This window comes from Dendrobates tinctorius, unplaced genomic scaffold (genome assembly GCF_039654945.1).
Source record: "Dendrobates tinctorius isolate UK_male_01 unplaced genomic scaffold, ASM3965494v1 ptg000176l, whole genome shotgun sequence".
Lineage (NCBI taxonomy): Eukaryota > Metazoa > Chordata > Amphibia > Anura > Dendrobatidae > Dendrobates > Dendrobates tinctorius.
This window is the reverse complement of record NW_027361843.1, coordinates 2,515,745-2,539,026: the sequence shown is the minus strand read 5'-3', so window position 1 is coordinate 2,539,026 and position 23,282 is coordinate 2,515,745. Positions and strand designations below refer to the sequence as shown.

Genomic DNA, 23,282 nt, shown 5'->3' with positions numbered 1-23,282 from the left:
ATTTGAGTGTTCCCTTTATTTTTTTGAGCAGTGTATATACTGTATACTAAAACTAGAAAAGCGATATCCATAAAGTGATCTTAATGAGATTGAAAACATTATTAAAAAACCTTACCGTTTGTCAAGTGACATGCATGTGGTAAGGGCTCAAATGGACTGGGCCCATCTAGTGGATGTTATCCAAATGCATGTCACTTGATAAACAGTAAGGTTTTTAATATTGGAGTTCGGACTGTCCCAATTATGGTCCTTGTGTAGAGGTGGAATGGTTATTGCATTTTTTTATCAAAAAAACATGTTAACTAAGTACCGTATATTATTTTCAAGAACTATGCCATTTATTTTTTCTATTTACTGCAAGGTATTTAATCATTATGCTTCTGTCTTTGTTTTTATCTGTTCAGAGGCCAAGTGTGAACGTCTGCTTACACGCTGCACACTAGTTTATATCCCAGTTCATACCTTTGGGGTTTTTTCTGTCTGTTTGCATCATGTGCATATGAAGGTGTGGCCTGACTTTCCGTTGAGCTGGGCATTATATTGATGTGGTCTCTCATGTCTGTGTGCCCACTAGTTGGGCCCAGTCCGTCTCAGCCTTATCAACATGCATGCCACTTGACAAACGGTAAGGTTTTTAATATTAGAGTTAGGACTGTCCCAATTACGATCACAGTGAAGAGGTGGGATGGCTTTTCACATTTTTTTTATTAAAAAACTTGTTAACTAAGTACCGTATATTATTTTCAAGCACTATGCTATTTAGTTATTTATTTCAAAATATTTAATCATTATGTTTTTGTCTTTGTTTTTTTTCTTAATGACTAGTTTAGAAAGTCTTAAAAATATGGCTTAATTTTATACCGATTATTAATTATATTCCATATACTTACATATTGTCCACAAAATCTTAAAGGGTAAACCCTTAGAAACTCGAAATTCGCTCTTTAGCAAAAAAGTATTTTAAATGACAAACTTAACCTTCCAAATAAAGTTTACTTTTTAGCTTCCATCTAGACTATAATGTGCATTAGACAATGGATATGTTAGATGATTGTTTCAATTTGTACTGAGGAGCACTTTATTATCACAATGGTGCCAAAATTCAAACAGTGAAGATTATAAATCATAACTATGGCACCTATGACAGTTTATCATTTCTATGAAGCTGAAGATATGATGTTATTGCTGCATGAGAATGCATTTAAAGTGAACCTGTCTGCAGGATTTTGCTCAGTAAACTAAATACACTGTCAGGTTGGTGTCGTTATACTGATGAAATGATTACCATATATACTCGTGTATAAGCCGACCCGTGTATAAGCCGACCCCTCTAATTTTGCCACAAAAGACTGGGAAGACTTATTGACTCGCGTATAAGCCTAGGGTGGAAACTGCAGCAGCTACTGGTAAATTTAAAAAATAAAAATGGATACCAATAAAAGTAAAATTAATTGAGACATCAGTAGGTTAAATGTTTTTGAATATCCATATTGAATCAGGAGCCCCATATAATGCTCCATACAGTTCATGATAGGCCCCATAAGATGCTCCATACAAAATACACCCCATATAATGCTGCACAAAGCTTAATAATGGCCCCATAAGATACTCCATAGAATAATATGCCTTATATGCTGCTCCATAAAGGTTATAGCCCCATAAGATGCTCCATAGATTATGCCCCATAAAATGCTTCATAGATTATTCCCCCATAAGATGCTCATTAGATTATGCCCCATAAGATGCTCCATAGATTATGTCTCATAAAATGATCCATAGATTATGCCCCCATAATGTGCTCCATAGATTATGACCCAATAAGATGCTCCATAGATTATGCCCCCATAAAATGCTCCATAGATTATGCCCTCATATGCTGCTCCATAGAATATGCCCCCATATGCTGCTCCATAGATTATGCCCCCATATACTGCCCCATAGAATATTCCCCATATGCTGCTCCATAGACTATGCCCCCATATGCTGCCCCATAGACTATGCCCCCATATGCTGCCCCATAGGATATGCCCCCATATGCTGCCCCATAGGATATGCCCCCATATGCTGCCCCATAGGATATGCCCCCATATGCTGCCCCATAGAATATGCCCCATATGCTGCTCCATAGACTATGCCCCCATATGCTGCCCCATAGAATATGCCCCCATATGCTGCTCCCTAGAATAAGCCCCCATTTGCTGCTCCCTAGAATATGCCCCCATATGCTGCTCCATAGACTATGCCCCCATATGCTGCTCCATAGACTATGCCCCCATATGCTGCCCCATAGAATATGCCCCCATATACTGCTCCATAGAATATTCCCCCATATGCTGCTCCATAGAATATGCCCCCATATGCTGCCCGATATATTATGCCCCCATATGCTGCCACAAAAAAAAAAACATACTCACATCTCCTGGTCAGGACCCGTCACCTGAGATATTCACCTGTCCGGGCTCCATCGCTACTCACCGCTGTCTGCCGCTTCGTGTGTCAGTGACTGTTCAGCCAGCAGAGGGCGCAGGGTGCACTAACCACGTCACCGCGCCCTCTGCTGCCTAAATGTCACTGACACAGCAGACAGCAGTGAGCAGCGATGGACCCCGGACAGGTGAACATCGATATACTTACCCCTTCCTGGCACGGTCTCTGCAGCCCCGCTTCTCCACAGTCTCCCTTCCTGCCTTCAGCGGTCATGTGATACCACTCATTACACTCATGAATATGTGCATATTCATGAGTTTAATGAGCGGTACCACATGAGCACTGAAGGCAGGAAGGGAGACCGTGGAGAAGCAGGAGGGCTGCAGAGACCACGCCGGGGGGGTAAGTATGATCTCTGACACCCCTGCTCCCCCTCCCCCGCTGACCCCCAGATATATGACTCATGTATAAGCCGAGAGGGGGACTTTCAGCCCGAAAAAATGGGCTGAAAATCTCAGCTTATACACGAGTATATACGGTAGTTTGTTTCAATTATATTCTCTCCCCTTTATATTTAAGAAAATTTATTTTTGTGACATAACTTGATAAACACATTTCCACTTTTAATATTAAAAAAAAATATTTTAATATGTATTAATAAAAAAGTATTTTAACAATGGTTCAACGTTGGCAATCTGTGTTCTTCAAGATTCCATCCCTCCAGCTCAGTAGCTCAAAGTAAATGCCTTCATCTCCGAATTTATTCCATTTCTCCTGTGAGTTCGGTTCCACCTTTTTTCTCAGTGAAACCATGTTTCTCGCCATTTATTTTTTTATTTTTTTCATTTTTTTTCCTTTTTTTCTTTCCATGATCTGTATCTCTTTTTCAATTTCGTTATCCTACAAAAAAAATAATGTGTATGATATTAATTTGTATTTCTCTGATGATTTTTAATCTTGTCATGTGAACTTCCTGATGAGCCTGAACTTTGACACTGGGTGTCATCTGATCCATTGGGCATCATTCTCAAAAAGCTGATGTGTACTTAAACCCTGTATGCCTATGACTCTTGTACAATGTTTGTGGTATGTCCTGATGAAAGGGTCACCTGAACCCTAAAACACGTAGAATAAACCATGTTGAAACTTCTACAGTTTTTGGAATTCTTCCTTCCTACCTAAGTGTATGCTGCAATCAGGTTCTGCACTGACCTGTGGATCTGCAGCTGCTGCCATTAATATATGTCCTTCCTTCACTCTCACCAGGTGAGTAGTTCTCTTGGTGGGCAACTCTGTGGAACGTTTGATAAGACCCTATTTGCGTTTTTGTGTCTCCCTCTTTTCTCTGACTTCTTATGACCATGTGATATTTCAGTTTTTCTTTTTTAATAAATTTCCAAAAATTTCTACACTTCTCGTTTTTATCAGTCAAGATGGGGTGCAGAATGTACATTAATGAGAAAAAATGAACTTTTTTGCATTTACCAAATGGCTGCAATGAAACAACGAGTGAAAAATTTAAAGGGGTCTGAATACTTTCAGAATCCACTGTATTATTAGAAGATTAGAAAACAAAATTAACATCATCAAAATGGAACAGCGGTGGCACCTCCTCTGTAGCATGATACATTCCTACATGCCTTTATGCTTTATGCCTATACATGCCTATATCCTTTATGCCTATATTATTGTGGGGTAAGAAAATGTTTTTGACTCCATCAAAATGGCACTGTCATGGTTAGGACATGGTTAATGTCCTGTTCTCACAGGGTTAACTTTTGCCAGCCTCTCTTTGGATCTGGAAGGGGTATTTATACTCACTCCAGACTAGCATTCTACACTCACTGGCCACTTTATTAGGTACACCTGTCCAACTGTGTGTTAAGACTTAATTTCTAATCAGCCAATCACATGGCGGCAACTCAGTGCATTTAGGCATGTAGACATGGTCAAGACAATCTCCTGCAGTTCAAACCGAGCATCAGTATGGGGAAGAAAGGTGATTTGAGTGCCTTTGAACGTGGCATGATTGTTGGTGCCAGAAGGGCTGGTCTGAGTATTTCAGAAACTGCTGATCTACTGGGATTTTCACGCACAACCATCTCTAGGGTTTACAGAGAATGGTCCGAAAAAGAAAAAAAATCCAGTGAGCGGCAGTTCTGTGGCCGGAAATGCCATGTTGATGCCAGAGGTCAGAGGAGAATGGGCAGACTGGTTCGAGCTGATAGAAAGGCAACAGTGACTCAAATTGCCACCCGTTACAACCAAGGTAGGCAGAAGAGCATCTCTGAACGCACAGTGCGTCGAACTTTGAGGCAGATGGGCTACAGCAGCAGAAGACCACACTGGGTACCACTCCTCTCAGCTAAGAACAGGAAAGTGAGGCTACAATTTGCACAAGCTCATCGAAATTGGACAGTAGAAGATTGGAAAAACGTTGCCTGGTCTGATGAGTCTCGATTTCTGCTGCGACATTCGGATGGTAGGGTCAGAATTTGGCGTAAACAACATGAAAGCATGGATCCATCCTGCCTTGTATCAACGGTTCAGGCTGGTGGTGGTGGTGTCATGGTGTGGGGAATTTTTTCTGGGCACTCTTTGGGCCCCTTGGTACCAATTGAGCATCGTTGCAACGCCACAGCCTACCTGAGTATTGTTGCTGACCATGTCCATCCCTTTATGACCACAATGTACCCATCATCTGATGGCTACTTTCAGCAGGATAATGCGCCATGTCATAAAGCTCGAATCATCTCAGATTGGTTTCTTGAACATGACAATGAGTTTACTGTACTCAAATGGCCTCCTCAGTCACCAGATCTCAATCCAATAGAGCATCTTTGGGATGTGGTGGAACGGGAGATTCGCATCAGGGATGTGCAGCCGACAAATCTGCGCCAACTGTGTGATGCCATCATGTCAATATGGTCCAAAATCTCTGAGGAATGCTTCCAGCACCTTGTTGAATCTCTGCCACGAAGAATTGAGGCAGTTCTGAAGGCAAAAGGGGGTCCAACCCATTACTAGCATGGTGTACCTAATAAAGTGGCCAGTGAGTGTATGTCAGCTATACTGTTATTCTGGCTGTGTGTCTGACCGACCCCCTGGTGTGCGTGTATTCTACATTGTTTGTTTGATTCCCGTGTATGACCCGGTCTGTTCCCTCACTCTGTACTCCGTCTCTCATTTTGGTACTATTGTCTTCTCCGGTTCTGACCTCCTGGCTTGGCTATTGTTGCTCCGTTGCAGTTTGTCCCTATTGTACTGTCCATTGCCCATTCTGGTTTTCTGATCTACTGCTACGTCCTGACTATTCGCTCTGTCTAACCCTTTGGTACTGTCCTGCTATTTCGTGCTTTAACCCGGCTTGATCTGGTTTCTGTCTCTGTCTATGCCCCTTGGTAACATTGTCTTGTAGTTACCTTTCTAGGAGTTTCCCTGCAGCTCCTAGCTCTGTGGAGCTTAGGCCATGCCCCCAGCAGTCACGTGCTTCAGGTCCTGGAGCATGCATCGTCACCTCTGCTGCCCGTTCCACAGGTATCTTTGAGCACTGTTTTTGTACTCAGGACACGCGCACTGGCTCAGTGAGCAAGTGCAGTGCGGTGTTCCTGACAGGCACCTGTGCAGTAGCATCTATCATGTTCTGATAGATGCTACTATGCTAGCGCCAGCGCCAGTGCCATTTTGATGGAGAAAAAAAACATTAGGTTCCATCAAAATGGCGGTGGCGGCGCTTGTACAGTGGCATCTATCAGAACACGATAGGTGCTACTGCGCATGCACTGCCAGCATCATTTTCCTATAGAAAACATTCAATGCCAACCACCAGCCAATCAGAGGCCAACATGTGACATCGGCATGCTGGTGCATGGCAATGATGTCATACGCACATTCAATTGAATTAAAATGCTGCCATTGGTGGATCCCTGGACCAGGCCTCAATTATCAAGGGGTCTACAATGCCTATGGGCAGTACAAAGCAGCCTCAGTGGCCACATGCGGCCCATAGGTAGCGTATTTGAGGCCCCTGATCAAGATAGAACTAAATCTGGTTGTTCAGATGGTGCAACTGTGTTTGCTGATGTGCATCAGTGATAAACCATCTGGACCATCATGTCATATACTGTATATTGTAATAGGTGCTACTGCTGTTGTTTTTGTAGTTGTTGTAAAATTGTTAATCCTGTGAAAAAAATTGCACTTATAGAATTCAAAGAATATGATTTTGAAACATTTAAACAATTTGACCCTTTTTGATAATTTTTCCCTTTATAACTTGCTCTGTGCATGGGTTGAAAACTCAAGGAAGTGTTGAATTTGCAGCGTAAAGGAATTCAAAAGCGCAATAGGGTCTTATACATGTTAACAGGTTGATAATTAAAGGCATAACCACTCACCTTATGAGATTGTGTGAGACACAACACTTAGGCTGGGTTCACACGTAGCGGAACTCTCGCGGAAATTACCGCAAGAGTTCCGGAATTCCATTCCGTGGGAAAATTGCATTTTAAATTCCCACGGACTTTCCCGCGGAAAAACTAGCATTTTGCAAGCGTAATTAGCTTGCAAAATGCTAGCATTTTCCAAGCGATCTGTAGCATCGATTGGAGAACTGATTGACAGGTTGGTCACACTCGTCAAACATAGTGTTTGACAAGTGTGACCAACTTTTTACTACTGAGGCCGCCTATGCAGCATCAGTAGTAAAAGATAAAATGTAAAAAAAATAAAAAATGGTGTTATTCTTACCTTCCGACGTCCCGCGCAGTCTTCCCGCCTCTCTCCACACTCCCATTCCCAGTAATCCTTTGCGAAAATGCCCGCGATGACGTACGTTCTCGCGGGATCGCGACGTCTCGCAGTAATTCGAGATGACGTCACTCGAATGACCGCGAGACTTCGCGATCCCGCGAGAACAGACGTCATCGCGGGCATTTTTGTAAAGTAGTACTGGGAATGGGAGCATGGAGAGAGGCGGGAAGGCTGCGCGGGATGTCGGAAGGTGAGAATAACAATATTTTTTATTTTAAATTCTATTTTTTACAGGGATATGGTACCCAAAGCCTGGAAGACAGTCTCCTCTCCTCCGGACCGTGGGTACCATCCGCAATTGTTCTGCTTACTTTTCGCATGGTGGGCACAGCCATATGCAGAAAGTAAGCAGAACAATGCATTCCTATGGGTGCGGGATTGCCGCGATTCCGCAAAATTAATGAGCATGCTGTGTTTTTTACCGCGAAGCGATTCTGCCGCGGTAAAAACCGCAGCATTAGCACAGCATTGCGGAATCTCATAGGAATGCATGGGATGCTTATTTTTTGCGTTTTCGTGGCAAAATCGCGTGATTAAAACCGCCGCGGAAACGCGGAAAAAACGCCACGTGTGAACTCAGCCTTACACAGCCAGAGAAATAAGATGCTGGAGCTTTCATGAAACAAATGAGAAACTGGGTCTGAGCAGAAAAAGTAAATTAATGTGCATGCAAAATGTGATTGCATATGAACACATGACCTTTACACAGAGAAAACCAAAAGCAAAACACAAAACAAATATCCTGGAATAAAAAAGTAAAAAAATATATTGCAAAAATTGCATGAAGGTAGTAATAATAGTAATAATAAGGGTATTTAGTTAACATAATTTTGATCAAAATAATGTAGAAGCCATCCCGCCACGTCACGGCAACCCTTGTGGGACAGTCCTAACTCTTGTATTTAAAACCTTTCCACTTGTCAAGTGACGTGAATGTGAACAAGGACAGAGGGACTGAACCACCAGTAATAGTATAGGCCAGACAGGATGGATTTTCCAACTCAGAAACAGGGCGGTCACACCCTTATATGCACAGAATGCACAATGAAACAAATGAGAAACTGGGTCTGAGCAGAAAAAGTAAATTAATGTGCATGCAAAATGTGATTGCATATGAACACATGACCTTTACACAGAGAAAACCAAAAGCAAAACACAAAACAAATATCCTGGAATAAAAAAGTAAAAAAATATATTGCAAAAATTGCATGAAGGTAGTAATAATAGTAATAATAAGGGTATTTAGTTAACATAATTTTGATCAAAATAATGTAGAAGCCATCCAGCCACGTCACGGCAACCCTTGTGGGACAGTCCTAACTCTTGTATTTAAAACCTTTCCACTTGTCAAGTGACGTGAATGTGAACAAGGACAGAGGGACTGAACCACCAGTAATAGTATAGGCCAGACAGGATGGATTTTCCAACTCAGAAACAGGGCGGTCACACCCTTATATGCACAGAATGCACAATGAAACAAATGAGAAACTGGGTCTGAGCAGAAAAAGTAAATTAATGTGCATGCAAAATGTGATTGCATATGAACACATGACCTTTACACAGAGAAAACCAAAAGCAAAACACAAAACAAATATCCTGGAATAAAAAAGTAAAAAAATATATTGCAAAAATTGCATGAAGGTAGTAATAATAGTAATAATAAGGGTATTTAGTTAACATAATTTTGATCAAAATAATGTAGAAGCCATCCCGCCACGTCACGGCAACCCTTGTGGGACAGTCCTAACTCTTGTATTTAAAACCTTTCCACTTGTCAAGTGACATGAATGTGAACAAGGACAGAGGGACTGAACCACCAGTAATAGTATAGGCCAGACAGGATCGATTTTCCAACTCAGAAACAGGGCGGTCACACCCTTATATGCACAGAATGCACAATGAAACAAATGAGAAACTGGGTCTGAGCAGAAAAAGTAAATTAATGTGCATGCAAAATGTGATTGCATATGAACACATGACCTTTACACAGAGAAAACCAAAAGCAAAACACAAAACAAATATCCTGGAATAAAAAAGTAAAAAAATATATTGCAAAAATTGCATGAAGGTAGTAATAATAGTAATAATAAGGGTATTTAGTTAACATAATTAAATACCGCGGAAACGCGGAAAAAATGCCACGTGTGAACTCAGCCTTACACAGCCAGAGAAATAAGATGCTGGAGCTTTCATGAAACAGTAGATGTGAGTAGAAAGATTGGCGTGATTCCAATCGTGATACTCAACTCTACAGCGAGCCCATAGTGGTCACTTGGTCATACACTGATAAGCAAAAGGGTAACAATGTTTTAAACTTTTGACTTTCAGACTCCATATCTCACTATCCACTACTACTTTGAACGTGAGACTACTATCACTTTACAGACAATTATCTTGGCTATCACATACATACTGTAAATTTCACTTGCAACTATTTGGCATATGATTAGCTATGCAAATTCTTTTGATGTCACTGCATTGTTACTGTTTTTTTCCTATAAAGCTAAATTTCAATTTTTATTATTTTGTCAATATTTTGTAAATCCACCTTTGTTTCTTTAAACAGTGCCTGAATCCTTCTGGGTATGCTCTCAATTAGATTCAAATATGTCTTAACTGACATCTGATCCCAAAGTTGATCCCAAATCCCAAATTTGATCCTTACATGTTCCCAAAGTTGGTGCATCCTGGTCAAATGCAGTTTTTTCTTCAGCTTTACCCACAAGTGTTTGATTGGATTCAAGTCTGGGGACTGTGAGAGTGAATCCACCACCTTTGCTTCATTTTCATACAACCATTTCTTCACCAATCTCGACGTATGCTTCGGATCATTGTCCTGTTGGAACACTATGTCGTCCTTTTCATACCCAGAGTACTCATATGTATGAAGCAACTCACCTTGTAGGATACTTACATATAGCTCAGCATTTAGGCCACAATCAGTCCTGGTCAAGTATCCAATGCCTTTGGCTGTGAAACAACCTCAAATCATCAGGCTTCCTCAACCGAATTTCACAATTCCTTCAATTTCTCTATCCATTAGAACCTTTTTTTACCTGGTTTCCTCCAGACCCAGTTACACTCATCAGAGCCTAGTCTATTGAATTTTGTCTTATCATTCCAAATCACCCATTTCCAATCTTCTATTACCCACTTTTCATATATTTTTTGCAAACTCAAGCCAAAGCTGCTTATGATGATATTGCAGTTGAGGCTTCTTCATCTTTTTTCAAGCCACAATTCTAGACTAGTGTAATGTGCGGCAGACAGTGCTTGCATGGACGTCTGTGAGCTCTCTATTACAAAGCATATGAGCCACCTCCACTGCCGTGTTTGTCCTGCCAGAACTGATAGATCTTCTGATGAGCCTACTTGCTGACTCCAATATTTTGACTGGACATCCATATCTTTTCATTTGAATGGATGGACGGACTTCATTTTGTATTCTTACAACTGTCATGGCACTCACATGATGCAGTTTGGCAATTTTCTTTGCTATTGATAAGCTGGATGATGCCATTTCTGTTTTCTTGGAAAATCTTCTTCTTGACTGCTCATCAATTTGAAGAAGTGGTCTTTCATTCGGGAATCAACCTCATAAGCTAAGCTATTAGGGAATGTGAGAACAGGTTTTATTTTGTAGTCAAACATGCAGTTGGCAACCGACCTGCTTTGGAACACATCTTTTCCCGCTATTATGCCAATTCCACCGTCCCAAAAACTGCTTAACAATGTTGAATAAAAAGATAATTTTGGTAAAGAAGATTACAGTCACTGGAGTTAAAAAATTTGGTTGGGTAATGTACAAAAGGGCCCTTTCTTGCAACTTTTCTCTTTCTGTGTTTGGAAAACAAAAGCAAGTGTGAGAAAATAATTGCAATGCCACTAAATAGATAAAAAGCCATCAATTCAGCAACCACATACAGAGAACTCACAGCAGGACCCGACAGGATAGAATAGATAGATTACATTCAGTATATACACATACACATTGCAGATAGCAGTCGCACTGCATTAGGATGTAAATCGGATGCTACTGTAGGTGTTAAAAGTCGGGCTGTACTCAAATGAAAGATGCATGACACTTGCATTACACTTGTTTGACTTTGCAGGAACAAAATCGGACCAATTTTAAAATCGCTAGTGTGACTCCAGCATTAGGGTATGCGCGCACGTTGAGTATTTGCTTGCAGAAATTTCTGCAAGGTTTCTGCATCTCTTGACATCAAAAACATTACAGCAAAAACAGGAGTCTTGCTGCATTTTTTATGCGTTTTTGCCTTGGTTTTGCATACGTTTTTGTACAACAATGAAGGCTTTTTTTAACTAAATAAAATATGTAAAAAAAAGTTTTGTGATGTAATTTCTTAGTCCAACACCTTCTTTTTCATTCTGATTGAGTAACATCAGGGTTATGGGATTAATACTTGGTGTCAGCTGCTGTCATTGGCACCAAGCCCTAGGTTTAGTAATGAAAAGGTGTCAGCCAGACACCCTCATTACTAAACCAATAAGTACACATGCTCACATGCACACACATTGTAACCAGACTATGTAGGCGTGTTAATAGAATGAACCTACATAGGCTGTAACTAAACAGCAACTGTTAATATTCACCAAAAATGAAAAAAAAATTGTGTGGGCTCCCATGTAATTTTCATAACCAGCAGAGGGAAAGCCAATGGCTGAGGGCTGATAATATTCTGTGAAGGAGCCAATGGCAATAAAGGTTCCCAGGCTATTACTATCAGCTCACAGCTGTTTGATTAGCTTTTACTGGCTAGTTTACAGGGGGGACCCCTGAAGAAAACTTACATAGGGTCCCCCTATGAAATCTAATTAGCAAAGACTAGGCAGACAGCTGCCACGGCACCTTCGAAGGTTATTAATATCAGCCCACAGGTGTCTGTCTAGTCTTTGCTAGTTAGATTTTATAGGGGAACCTATGTTACAGCCCCTCTGTTACAGCCTATGTAGGTTCATTCTATCAACACTCCTACATAAGCTGGTTACAGTGTGTGTGTGTGTGTATGTATGTGTGTGTATGTGTGCATTTACTTACTGGTTTAGTAAAGAGGGTGTCTGGCTGACACCTTTTCATTACTAAACCTAGGTCTTGGTGTCAATGACAGCTGCTGACACCAAGTATTAATCCTATTACCCTGATGCTGCTGCATCAGAATGAAAAAGAATGTATTAAACCAAGAAATTACATCATAAAACTTTTTTTAATTATCTGTATTTAGCTAAAAAAGCCTTTATTTCTGAACAAAAACGCATGCAAAAATACATAAAAAATGCACCTAAAAAAGTGTCAAAATGCCACATGTTTTTGCTGCCTAGAGATGAAGAACCCTTACAGAAATTTCTGCAAATACGCAATGTGCGCACAAATTCTAATGCTGGAGGCACACTAGCAATTTTAAAATCGGTCTGATTGTAACTATCCGGTCAGCAGGACCCGTCTCCAGGATCCTGGGAGATCAAGCCCCATCTGGCCGCAGGCATTCCCCTGTTCCCCTCAATTTTACTTACCCTGTCTGCACTCCCGCAATGTTCCTTCAGGCTGCTGCATCTTTCCAATGTGTCTCCTCCTCCTCCTCACTTCTGGGTTGAGGGGAAGCGTGCATAGGGCATGCGTGCGCCGCTGTCAAATGATTTCAGGGCCAGTGCACCCTTTTCCTGTAATCACCTCTCAGCCAATTACTGAGAGGCCTGTATATACTTAAGACCCTCACTTCCTTTGGCAGGTGCCTGGGCAACATTGTGCATTGTTCTAAGTTGCAGTTCTCAGGTCCCAGAACAGCGCCTGCTTGTTCAGCCTTGTCTTGCCTTGTACTAATACCCAGTATTTTCCTCTAGTGCCAGTGTCCTGCCTACCTACATCTACCTGCGGACTCTGACGGTACCCTCTGAACTTTCTGGTTCACCTTCTCCAGTTCCCTGAACCTCACGCTCTCCTCCCCTCAGTTCCACTGTTCTTCTTGGGTCTGACTCTCTGGTTTTGGATCTGTTGCACTTGAGCCTCCTTGGTTGCTCCGGACAATCCCTGCTAAGGGGTTCCCTCACTGGAGCTCCCTTGGGAGAATTTGGTGTTTCGGCCCAGGGGGCTCTTCCTTGACGGTTCTCCTGTTTAAGTGTCTAAATAAAGCCTTGCTATTCATCTGATGTCCTTGTCCGGCTGGTTCCTAGGGTTCAGCTTCCCCAGTGTCCTCTGTGGTCAAGTGGATTCACTAACCTCGCTCCGCCTGCCATGGCGTAACACCGATTTTGTTCCTGCAAAGTTGGACGAGAGTAATGCAAGTATCATGTGTTTTTTATGTGAATACAATGCGATTTTTGACATCTAGCATCCAATTTACATTCTAATGCAGTGCGATTGCTATCTGATTACAATGTGATTTTAGCACGAGCTTCTACATAGAGCACTTCTCTATGTCATTTACACAGTTTTCAAAGGAAATATTCTTCAAAACACACAGATGGTAATACCCATGGAGCTTCCCAGTCTATTAATATCAGTTCACAGCTGTATACATAGCCTTTACTGGCTATTAAGACAGGGGACCCCCCCCACAATACTTTAGTGGCAACGCAATTATTTGCCTGGACTTTTACCAAATTTTACCCACCATTTCCAATTTTAAGAAAAAGTGCTTGTGTTTCCGATCACGATTCCAAATGTGCAATATTCGTGCTAAATTTGTTTGGCGATCGTTTTCTGAACATGTTCGCTCATTTCTATAAATAATCATATGTTTGAAATCAAAAATTAAAAGAGAAAAAATATCAAGCGCTGCATCATCATAATGTAATATATAATGGGAGCAGCTAAAGGACTATGAATACAACATCATTTCGGGAAGGATATTTTATCTTTTGAACTGCCTGTATAGATTTTGTATCTGTATCATCATACAGTGCAATTGTTCATTTGAGGCAGTATAATCCCTATTCTTTTTGTGGAAATCTCTGTTCATCTGTTTTGTTTGTATAGAATACTCATGGCTGCGATGTGCTTGTGCATTGGCCTCCTGTCCAGTGCCCCCTCTCTCCGTCACTTTGTTGTGGTGCGCATGTTTGGGAGCTGTGGTGATGCGTCCAAGTTCCCATGCATGTGGATTGCGCTTGACAGTAGCAAGGATGGATTTGCGGCATTGACAGTGAAGTGCATGCACAACCTATATCTTACCCATTTGGATAACATCCCGGTCATGAGACCTGTTACCTGAGCAATGAAAGGTTCTATCAGGTTAGAGGTCAACTATTCCCCCATGATGAAGCAAGAAAAACATGCGAAACGGGCGTAGTGGACTTAGGGGTTTCCATATGCTGGGCTGACTTCCTCTGTGGTGCTTTGCAACTTGATTTGTCTTGTCTGACATTACTTACAAGTATTTATATACTCATTACATGTTGTATATTGACTTATATGGGTTGTACTATGTGAATGCTCATGCTAGATATTCTATTATAAGGACCCATGCAGTTGTAGGGGACGTGGACTGACCTATGGACATGTCTGCAGCAGGAGGGTAAGTGTACAATGTGTTTGACGTGGACTGCTGTATATGAAGGTGGGAGACAGCTGGAGATAGGAAAGGATGGTGAAGTACTGAGTTTGGTCACTAGGGGAGACTAAAGACTGCAGAAACAGAAGGAGGTGTAATACTGTAGTGTGGCCACAAGATGGCAGCAGAGAGCAGTGAGAAAAGGGCTTTACATCAGCTACAAAACTGCAGAATCATGGGGGGCGGGTTACAGGAGCTCTAGAGGGGAATTCCCAGAGAGAGGGACTATAAAAAGAGGTAGAGTTCTAGAAGGAGTCAGTCCAGGGAGAGGAGATCAGGAGAGGAGAAGACTGAAGGGAGAGAAAGACCAAGAAGTAGCTCCAGAAGGGACTGATAACAGAGACGGTCAGGGGGGTGGCCCTGACAGCAGAAGCCGCAGAACAGAGGAGACCCGGGGGAACCTGACGGACGGACTCGGACGGGTGAAGCGCTGTGGTGCTAGGCCTAGGGCAACCACAGTGAAAGAGCCGCGAGGGATGTCAATTAGGAAAAGGAAGGAAGTGAATGTACCCGGGCCTGTGTGCGGAGTCGAGCAGCTGCTGTGTAGTGCTGCAGAGTTGAGCAGCTGCTATGTGGTGCTGCGGGTCGTCGAGAGGACGGCCAATAAAGAGGACCTGTTGAACGCACATCGGTGTCTGTCTCGAGTCTGTTTGTGGCGGAAGAAGGACCACCCCCCAGTCGGCTCTCATACCTACACAGTATCTTGGTATTTTCAATGCTACATATTGTTACACTGCGAGTCCTTTAACTTCATGTGATTGCAACTGATGTAGCCGTCAGCCCTGCTTTTCTGTTCTGACCATTTTTAAATAGTGTTTGCCTGATTTTCTAATGCTATGTATTTCTAATTAGACATTAGCAAATATCTTCGACTCCCTCCTTATTCAGCAAGCTATAGTGCTTACCGAATAAGCCTGCTTATTGGGCTCTCCATGCATGTGTTGTGACTGTCACACAGCCGCAGCACATGCAGCTGTGACACTGAACAGCTGATCAGCAGGAGCGATCCAAGTATCTGGTTTCTCGCTGCAGCTAATTTGGTAAGTGCTATAGCTTGCCAAATAAGGAGGGAGCTGAAGATATTCGCTCACATCTATTTATAATAAAAGGATTGTTATATTTTGAAGCATTATAGATTCTTATTCTTTTCTCCTGCATAAAATATGTTGTTATATGGAGTTGTTTTGATGATCCATTAGGATCATCAGTTATATGACATTGCCCTTAATTGATCATGCTAACATGCATTGGCTGTACTGGGTGGATTTTGGTTTAATCATAAGTTTGGGTAAGGGTATGGCCACACTATCAGTATTTGGTCAGTATTTCACATACGTATTTGTAAGCCAATACCCGGAGTGGGTCAAACATGCGGAATTGGTGAACTTTCTTCTTTTATACCTTGTCCTCTGATTGTTCCTCACCTGGTTTTGGCATACAAATGCTGAGAAAAAATACTGAACAAATACTGATAGTGTTGCTGCAGCCTAAGAGTCACAATCTAGGTTCATCTCACTGCAAAGAACAATGAGAAATAAGCTTGAATTGAAGGATCATTTTGTGGCCTTTATGGACAAGATATTTCGTAATGATCACACAGAACCAGCTCTACCCTTGCAAAAGAATAAAGAGTGCCAGTATCTTTCTTCCTTTGGAGTATATTGAGAATCAAAACGATAAAACGCATAGAAACAGAGACATCTTGGTTTTGTGACTGCAATAGATCACATTGGTGAGACTTTGTTTTTTTGTTGTGTCTTGTCAATTTTCTGTCATTCTAGGAATTGAAACACGAGTGCACCATGTTCTATGTCATTTAGGTTATTTTTATATTTTTGAATAAAAGTTACGTTTTCTTATCCCTTTCAATGAGCCCTAATAATTTGGGGGTAAATATGCCTATAGTAGGGATGAGCTAGTATACTCGTTAGGATTCGGTACTCGAGCAAATTCAAATCCTGGCGAGTATTTCACTACTTGCCTCACAATATTTGGCACAGCCCGCACAGTCCCCGCACAGCCCAGCACAGTCCTGCACAGCCTGGCACAGTCCCATACAGCCCGGCATAGTCCCCACACAGCCCAGCACAGTCCCACACAGGCCAGCACAGTCCCACACAGCCCGGCATAGTCCCCGCACAGTACCTGCAAAGCCCAGTACAGTCCCACATAGCCCGGCATAGTCCCCGCACAGTATCTGCACAGCCCAGCACAGTCCCGCACAGCCCAGCATAGTCCCCGCACAGTACCTGCAAAGCCCAGCACAGTCCTGCACAGCCCGGCATAATCCCCGCACAGTACCTGCACTGCCCAGCACAGTCCCACACAGCCGGGCATAGTCCCCGCACAGTACCTGCAAAGCCCAGCACAGTCCTGCACAGGCCAGCACAGTTCCACACAGCCTGGCATAGTCCCCGCACAGTACCTGCAAAGCTCAGCACAGTCCCACACAGCCCGGCATAGTCCCCGCACAGTACCTGCAAAGACCAGCACAGTCCCGCACAGCCCGGCACAGTCTTCACACAGGCCAGCACAGTCCCGCACAGCCCGGCACAGTCTTCTCACAGGCCAGCAAATCCTGCACAGCCCGGTACAGTCCCGCACAGCCCGGTACAGTCTTCTCACAGGCCAGCACAGTCCCGCACAGCCCGGCACAGTCTTCGCACAGTCCCAGCCCAGCCCAGCACACACACACACAGCCCATAACTCGCATTTCCCATAGACTTACATTGGACTCGCTACTCGTTACGAGTACCCGAGTATTAGGAGGTACTCGTAACGAGTACAGCGAGTCTGAATACTTCACTACTCGCTCATCCCTAGCCTATAGTGATACCTTTGAAGTATATCACCTGAAGCCTAAACAAATCAGAGTGGTGTTCAATTCAAGCAGCAAACATCATGGTGTATCTCGGAACGATGTTCTTCTCACTGGTTCCATCCTGACCAATAACCTGTTTGGAGTGCTTATAGGATTCACAAAAGAGCCAGTCGCTATTACTGCTGACATTGAACACATGTTCCATTGTTTCATCTTACAGCGAGATCACAGCAATTATCTCAGGTTTTTATGGCATCGAGACAACAACACTGGCGAGGAAATGGTAGAATAGTCTATGAATGTACTCATGTTCAGAAGCAATCCTTCTCCTGCAGCCACTAAATACAGCCTATGTATGGCTGCCTCAGTTGGCAAGTCATGCACAGTTGACATGGACGATAGGCTCAAATCCCTACACCCAGTACTTCTTTGTCTATGTCAGTAACCACATTGAAAGGATTAGGAAGTCTTCTAAACCTGAACAATGGCAGTATATCCCATCCAAAATAAACCCTGCTGACCTTGCATCAGCTGGTGCCTTCGCAAACTCTTTTTGGTTGACAGGACCAGAATGCCTAATGGACCAGTTCACAGGGATTATCATTGAAGATGTTTTCAGTTTTCAGATCTGGAAATTGATCCAGAGAGTCCTCACGTCAACACCCTCATCATCAAATCCAAAGCAAAGGTTGGTTAGGACTGTCAGCGATTCGAAAGCTTCTCCAGATTGACAAGGCCTGTTCGCAACCTTGCAAGGTTAGCCCACATTGTACAGTGTTATCACAATAAAAACAGTAACGCAATTTGTTGTGGTTGGCACATGTCCTAAGCCTATCTCTGCAGGGACATTGCTCTAAGTCAGTTGTTTGTGATATGTAATGTGCAGCAGAATGTTTTTCACAAGAAACTGAAATGCATATGTGAAAACCAAAACATTCCTAAAAACAGCCTCATTGTCAACTTAAAACCAATATTCCACAGTAAAGGTTTGCTGAAGTTCGGTGGTTGTTTAAACAAGGTCATGTTGGTGGAAGTAGAAAATAATCCCTGATTATTCCTGATCTTCACCATATCACCACCCTATTGATATGGCATTATCATGAAAGGGTGGTGAAACATTAAACATGAAACATTAGGGCATGCATTCTAAATCAATGAATCAATCAATGTGTTCAGTGCCGCAAAACTAGAGGGAAACTGCAACAACAAATGTCAGATTTGCCTGCTGATAACCATTTACTTATGTTGGTATGGATGTCTTTGGGCCAAGGGTAGTCACTGCACATAAAAACAGAGGTGGCTATCCAGAGAGAAAACGATGGCCTGTGTTGTTCACATACGTGAGGGTGCATGCTGTACACATTGAAGTGATAGAATTCATGGATGTCTGGAGTTTCATCAATGCCTTAAGATGATTGCCATCAGAGGACCAGTAAAGCAATTGTGATCTGATTGTAGAACCAACTTCGTAGGTGCTCTTGAGGATTACAAATTAATTCAACACCAATCCACGACTTCTGGGCAAAAAACAGTTGTTTGTGGGTCTTCAATCCTCCTCATGCTTCCCATATGGGTGCATCATGAGAAAAAATGATAGGCATCACAAATAGTATATTGGAGTCTATGATGATGGACGCAAACTTCTCAAGATTCACTCATGAGACTTTGACCACATTCTTAGCTGAAGTGTTCGCCATCGTAAACTTAAGACCTCTTGAGCAAACTCAATACCTCTTGTATCTATGGATCCAGAACCTCTTGCTATTCTTACGCCAGCCACTCTCCTCACTCATAAATTTGGAACTGTTCATAGTCCACCTGAAAACTTCTGTTTCTAGAATAGGTGAAAATGGGAGTAACAGTCACTAAGCAAGGTTATCCTATTAGTACTGGTTAAGAACTAATTTACCATCCAGTCAGAAGGAACTTTCAGACCATTCAGGATGCTCATTTTATTGCACCAGAATTTGAACCATTGGATTAAAATGGGGATGGAGACAGTTTGACTTAGTGCAGCTTCACCAATCCGAAGATTCGTCTTCCATTGGATTATTCTAGGAACTACAGTATTAGTTTTATTTTAGTAGAAAATACATTCCTATCAAATTATGTATATGTAGTATTTGTATTTGCATATTAGTACAACAATGAACAAATTAATTAACGCAACTAAATCATTTTCTAACTAATTGATTAGAGTAACAAATTGATCAAATACTTGATGGAACTATTAATAAATGATCAGTAAAAGAATTTAGATCAACCCTAAGCCTAACCCTGGCAATTTATTTTTATTTTAAAAATAAAAATATATTATTAATAAACTAACTCATCTAGTTAACTGGTACTCTATTAAAGACCTACCCTATCTAACCCTATATCCTAACTAATAAATTGATGGAACTTACTGGGAAAGGGAGAATCTATTGCTTTCTGCTTGTTTTTTTTACAATATGACAAGTTCGATCATTGTTATCTTCTTGGTAGAATCACTTGTCACACTGTTTCTCCTCTGATAACACATTGACAGAAGGTCAGAGTAGAAAAACATAGTTACCGTTAACAGTGTTTCTCTGAGCCCATGACGGCACCATGGAGAGAAGGGATACGTTCCCCAGGGACAGGAAACCTACAGATTAAAAGGCAGTACCTCTCTTCCGCATCAGTTGGTTTACAGAGCATTAACGGAACTTTAGACTGGCAACATAAACAGCTACACAATATATTTGATATTATAACAAGCTTAATAGAGGCACCTCATGGCTATTTCCAAACGATCTAATTTTAGTGTGCACACCCACAAACGTGAAGGGAGGGAATGTACGGGTGCCGTCATGGGCTCAGAGAAACACCGTTAATGGTACAGTTGTGGCCAAAAGTATTGACACCCCTGCAATTCTGTCAGATAATACTCAGTTTCTTCCTGAAAATGATTGCAAACACAAATTCTTTGGTATTATTATCTTCAGTTAATTTGTCTTAAATGAAAAAACACAAAAGAGAATGAAGCAAAAAGCAAAACATTGATCATTTCACATAAAACTCCAAAAATGGGCCAGATAAAAGTATTGGCACCCTCAGCTGAATACTTGGTTGCACAACCTTTAACCAAAATAACTGCGACCAACCGCTTCCGGTAACCATCAATGAGTTTCTTACAATGCTCTGCTGAAATTTTAGACCATTCTTCTTTGGCAAACTGCTCCAGGTCCCTGATATTTGAAGGGTGCCTTCTCCAAACTGCCATTTTTAGATCTCTCCACAGGTGTTCTATGGGATTCAGGTCTGGACTCATTGCTGGCCACCTTAGAAGTCTCCAGTGCTTTCTCTCAAATCATTTTCTAGTGCTTTTTGAAGTGTGTTTTGGGTCTTTGTTCTGCTTTAAGACCCATGACCTCTGAGGGAGACCCAGCTTTCTCACACTGGGCCCTACATTATGCTGCAAAATTTGTTGGTAGTCTTCTGACTTCATAATGCCATGCACACGGTCAAGCAGTCCAGTGCCAGAGGCAGCAAAGCAACCCCAAAACATCAGGGAACCTCTGCCATGTTCGACTGTAGGGACCATGTTCTTTTCTTTGAATGCCTCTTTTTTTCTCCTGTAAACTCTATGTTGATGCCTTTGCCCAAAAAGCTCAACTTTTGTCTCATCTGACCAGAGAACATTCTTCCAAAATGTTTTAGGCTTTTTCAGGTAAGTTTTGGCAAACTCCAGCCTGGCTTTTTATGCCACGGGGTAAGAAGTGGGGTCTTCCTGGGTCTCCTACCATACAGTCCCTTTTCATTCAGACACCGTCGGATAGTACGGGTTGACACTGTTGTACCCTCGGACTGCAGGGCAGCTTGAACTTGTTTGGATGTTAGTCGAGGTCCTTTATCCAACATCCGCACAATCTTGCGTTGAAATCTCTTGTCAATTTTTCTTCTCCGTCCACATCTAGGGAGGTTAGCCACAGTGCCATGGGCTTTAAACTTCTTGATGACACTGCGCACGGTAGACACAGGAACATTCAGGTCTTTGGAGATGGACTTGTAGCCTTGAGATTGCTCATGCTTCCTCACAATTTGGTTTCTCAAGTCCTCAGACAGTTCTTTGGTCTTCTTTCTTTTCTCCATGCTCAATGTGGTACACACAAGGACACAGGACAGAGGTTGAGTCAACTTTAATCCATGTCAACTGGCTGCAAGTGTGATTTAGTTATTGCCAACCCCTGTTAGGTGCCACAGGTAAGTTACAGGTGCTGTTAATTATACAAATTAGAGAAGCATCACATGATTTTTCGAACAGTGCCAATACTTTTGTCCACACTCTTTTTTATGTTTGGTGTGGAATTATATTCAATTTGGCTTTAGGACAATTCTTTTTGTGTTTTTTCATTTAAGACAAATTAAATGAAGATAATAATACCAAAGAATTTGTGTTTGCAATCATTTTCAGAAAGAAACTGAGTATTACCTGACAGAATTGCAGGGGTGTCAATACTTTTGGCCACAACTGTAAGTAACTATGTTTTTCTCTTTCCCTCATGATGGCACCACAAAGAGAATTACATAGATTGTACATTAGGGGGGACCACTGCCTCCAGAACCCTTCTCCCAAAGGTAAGATCTGAAGAAGAGGCCAGGTTTAGCCGATAATGGTTAAAGAATATAGAGGGGGAAGACCAAGTAGCGGCTCTACATATCTGCTCTATCGAGGCGCCGGCTTTCTCTGCCCAGGAAGTCGCCACAGCTCTTGTCGAATGGGCTCTTATGTCCTCTGGGATGGCTGTCCCACATGAGGAGTAGGAAAGGGTGATAGCGTCTCTAATCCAGCTTGGCTTTCGATGCTTTCTGCCCTTTTCGTGGACCCTGGAAGCATGCAAAAAGAGACCTATCCTTCCTACACTCCCTTGTAGCTGCCAGATACTGGACTAGGCATCTTTTTACCTCTAATGTGTGTAGGGCTTCCTCCCTCTTATTTTTGGGATTGGGGCAGAAGGTAGGCAGGGATATTTCTTGTGACCTGTGGAACCACGATGCCACTTCTAGCATAGGCTGGGTCGGTCCTAAGTATAACTCTATCCCCCAGTATCTGTGTGAAAAGCGGGTATGCTGACAAAGCCTGGATATCGCTAACTCTATGTTCTAATGTTAAAACTATGAGCAGGGAGGTTTTAAGAGATATAATTTTTAGCGGGGCTTCCGACAGGAGTTCAAAGGGAGCCTTGGTTAATGCAGTTAGGACTAAATTCAGGTCCCAGGGGGGAGTAGTATGAATAGAAATAGGTCTGGATCTACTTGAGGACTTAATGAACCTTGCTATCCAATGGTTCCCGGCCAGATTATGGTTGTACAGGGCCCCTAGCGCTGCCACCTGAACTTTTAAGGTGCTTGTGGACAGACCTTGTTCCAAACCTTTCTGAAGGAATTCTAAGATCATCTTTATTTGAACAGCTAGATTGGCACCTGAGACTGAAAGAAATTTTTTCCAAATCCTCCCATACGCATTGGTAGTTACTGGTTTCCTGTTTTGCATTAGAGTGGCTACTAAATTTGGAGAGAACCCCCTATCGCTAAGAAGTGCCCTCTCAAGTTCCACGCTGTCATATGCAAGTTTTCTACCTGTGGATGAACCACCTGCCCTAGGAACAGAAGGGCTGGGATGTCCA

The 23,282-nt window shown here is 42.3% G+C and overlaps 1 long non-coding RNA gene across 1 annotated transcript in view; it reads right to left on the bottom strand.

The window, feature by feature from the left end:
- Positions 1 to 3,089: 3,089 nt before the first annotated feature.
- LOC141054180 (uncharacterized) overlaps positions 3,090 to 23,282 on the bottom strand; it is a 118,002-nt gene continuing 97,809 nt past the window's right edge. Inside the window, exon 3 of the long non-coding RNA XR_012221371.1 lies at positions 3,090 to 3,327. This is a non-coding gene — a long non-coding RNA (uncharacterized lncRNA). The remainder of the gene's footprint in view (positions 3,328 to 23,282) is intronic.